Source organism: Wolffia australiana, chromosome 15, assembly GCF_029677425.1.
Source record: "Wolffia australiana isolate 7733 chromosome 15, ASM2967742v1".
NCBI classification, from domain to species: Eukaryota; Viridiplantae; Streptophyta; class Magnoliopsida; order Alismatales; family Araceae; genus Wolffia; species Wolffia australiana.
This window is the reverse complement of record NC_135849.1, coordinates 11222495-11226109: the sequence shown is the minus strand read 5'-3', so window position 1 is coordinate 11226109 and position 3615 is coordinate 11222495. Positions and strand designations below refer to the sequence as shown.

Genomic DNA, 3615 nt, shown 5'->3' with positions numbered 1-3615 from the left:
GCTCCTCGATTACCTTGGTGAGAGTCGCATTAGTGGGATCTGAAAATTTTTGGTAAGGTTGATAATGTTGTTGGTGATGGGGATTGTTCGCCTTGGGTTGAAACTGTTGTTGGGGTGGTCGATTATTGTTGTTCCATCCCTGTCCTCCTAAGTTTCCTCTAGCGGCCCATTGACCATTGCTCCCATCCTGCCTGCCTATAGCATTCACTTCTGAAATCATGGGGCATTCTTCTCCGGTGTGGCTATCACTTGAGCACATTTCACATCGATTTATTTGGTTGGGTGCTCCTCCACTATTCTGACCCCGCCATAATGAAATCATTTTCTCGTTCATCTTTTCCATGGCTTTTCCCATCATGACACCTATTTGTTTTTCAATTCGATCCATAGTAATCTGGGGTTCAACCCCCCTAACATCCAACAATCCACCCTTCCGAGGGGTAACCCTAACATGATCGGAGGCATCTTGGTGATAGGCTAAATTGTCGGACATCTTTTGTAGGAGTGCCATGGCTTCATCTTCGTACATATCTGCTATCGCTCCTCCACTTGAGATATCAACTCTTCCTTTTTCCACATCATTCAAGCCTTCATAAAAGATTTGAACTAGCTCCCATTTTTGAATGCCATGGTGGGGGCACTTCCTAATGAGCCCCATCAATCTCTCCCATGCTTCACTAAAGGTATCATTTCCCTGCTGAAAATTTCTAATCTCCCTTCTGAAAGAGTTCGTCCTCGCCACTGTATAATATCTTTTTAGAAAGCTCCTCTCCATATCATTCCACGATTCAAAATTTGTCCCCAATGTTCTAAACCAATCCTTGGCTCTATCCTTAAGTGCATGAGGGAATAATTTCATTCTCACAGCTTCCTTCGAAATTCTGGGATAAGTGCAACTGTCGTAGGCTTCGTAAAATTTTTCTAAGAAGTCATAGGGCTCTTCGTTTGCCTCCCCTAAAAAGGATGGTAATAACTGAAATTGGTGTGGGTCAATTCTAAACATCACATCATCTCCAATAGGGGCAGATATCCTGGTTAAGATCGGGGTTTCCGCTGGTGTGGACTATTCTCTGATCCTCCTACGTCCATCGTTAACTACCTCAGGATTTCTTGTCCCATTTCCTATTGGGTCCATTGGTAAGGTTCTAATCAACGTCTCCTCTACAAATGTAGGTTCGGTGAAAGATGATTCGGGTGTGGTGGAGTCTACTATAGGGGAATTTCTGTCACTGCTCCCTGATTCAAATCTAGACCTAAGCTTCATACAAAACCACTAATTCAAACACAACACCCGTTAGTCGTTAGCCACCAAATCACTTTGAATTTAAAATTGATGACAATGCTTCTAATAAAAAAATTCGATCAACAGTTGCCCAATTTCGTTTATGAATAAAGGCACATTGAATTCCTTAGCGTTGCCTCCCCGGCAACGGCGCCAATTGATAAGCCAAAAATAGGGGTAAAAACTATGCAATTTTTAGCCCTTGTCGTTGTGGATTTTGGCTTATGCAATAAAATTTATAAGAACTCCACTTAAGACGTATAGTGATAAGTATGAGTGTCGTCCAAGGGAAGCAAGTAGGAAGTTCAATGTGATTATCTTTTTGGTGTTTTAATCCTAATTAGAGTGAATTTGATCTTCAACGAGGATCAAGTCACCCTAATTAGATGAGAATTGAGAAAGGGGGGTAGAAGAGGTGAGAAGAATGGAAGAAATGTGGGCTCTAGATTGAATTAATTGATCCAATTGGATGGATCAAAGAATTCAATTAGAGAGGTTGGTAGGAATTTTTAATTTGGTTTTGGTTGATTTTTGCAAGTTGATAATTCAGGACTAAAATGGGGTAATTGAGTATCCTAAGAATTAAAACTAAATTTTTTAGAGTTTTCTTTTGGAATGCAATTGAATGCCCAGGTTAATCCCTCAATTTCTCCTCTCAATCCTAATCAGGGCTTGTACATGCCGCTCAAGCCAAGCGATTTAGAAGTTCAGATCAGAATAGAGATGAAGAAACAAACAACTTAACCTATTTCATTCAAAATGCATAAAAGTTTAAATACAATGAAAGGAAAAAGTACCAAAACTGTTGATCCAGGGTGGGGCTCCTCTCTGTCTTGCAGCTGTGATAGAGAACCATCAAGAATGAGCTCCCCCTCTCGAAATTTAGCTTTTATACTTAGGTTATATGGTAAAAATCACCATTTTACCCCCGTTTAGTACTTAATATTTATCTATCAATGTAGGATGGATCTGAATGATCCAACTGTACAGATAGAAAGAGGCGATCAAGACAAAAAAATCCATAAAAAAATCATCTCAATCGGACTTGAGGATCAAAAGTTATTAATAAATCAATTTTAAACCAATTTAATCCATTGGATTTAAAATTGATTTATTTGTTAGTTTCGTTTTTAAACACGCAATGACGTGTCGCTCTCTCATTGGCTGGCGCATTTTGAATCCTCATTTTTGCAGAAAAGTCCTTAAAAAGCCTGGAATTGCTTTTGGACGCCGCCCAAAAGTAATTGCGTATATGCCCCTGGCGCACTCTCTCTTATCCGATTTCTCCTAAAAATATTAAATATATATATATATTAAAAATTGCAATAAAACCCTGTAAAATTTTAAATTGGATCTTTACGCCTGCAGTGGCGACCGAGAGCTGTTTTCAGGGTCTTTTTGCAACGAAAGTTTGCAAAAAGGCCCTTGAAAGTTTGAAAATAATAAAAATACTTCTTTTTCTATTATAAATATACTTTTTTCCTTGAAATAAATACATTTCCTCTTCAAATAAATCTCAGAAAAATCCTAAAAATTCTAGAAAATTCTAGAAAATTCATGATTCATTTCCATGCTGATAAATGTCGAAATAAAATATTAAATATGCCATTTTCATTCAAAAATAATTATTTCGAGCTTCAATAAATCCTTAAAAATTCATATAATTAACAGAAAATTATGGAAAAATCAGAGATTACTTGAAAAATTATTTTCATGTAAATATATGATAACAGCCCAATTTTAAGCTCTTTAAATGCATAAAATCATGAAATAAAGACAGAAATTAGGGTGTTATCAGTGGGCCATCGGTGGGTCAATCCAGCCTATTAACCTTTGAATAATGATGAAAAAAAGAAATAAAATAGAATAAAATACATGGGAGGAGGAAGAAGAAAAGGTCCCACAATAGGTGAGGATGGAGAAGAAAAATGGTAAGAAAAAGCACCACACTAGGGGAGTATGGAGAGGAAAAATAGCAAAAAATGTGGGCGAAGAGGAAACTACAATGGTCATAATAGAAAAAGGGAAGAATATTCTAGAATCCCAAAAAGTACAGTGTTATTCTAGAATCCTACTATGCCATGTCATCCATCACAATAGGGGTCTGCAAATGCAAAAAAAATACGTTGTGTTGTGCTGGTCTGGTTTTCGATGCATTTTTTGTGCAGATGTAAGACTTGTCACTAGCCATTATGGAGGTTGAAATGATTATATCACTACGTGTGTTTACTCAGAAACAACACAAAAGCAGCTCAAAAAAATACCCCTTATCTCATCTCCCTTCTTTCTTCATCTTCTGTACTCTCAAGGGAATTATTATAGGTCCACTGCTT

At 37.4% G+C, this 3615-nt stretch overlaps 1 non-coding gene across 1 annotated transcript; it reads left to right on the top strand.

Annotated features, from left to right (window-relative positions):
• The first annotated feature begins 623 nt into the window (after positions 1–623).
• On the top strand, positions 624–729 carry LOC144713360 (small nucleolar RNA R71). Its single transcript, XR_013584025.1, has one exon. It is a non-coding gene; the product is annotated as a small nucleolar RNA R71 (small nucleolar RNA).
• Positions 730–3615: the final 2886 nt, after the last annotated feature.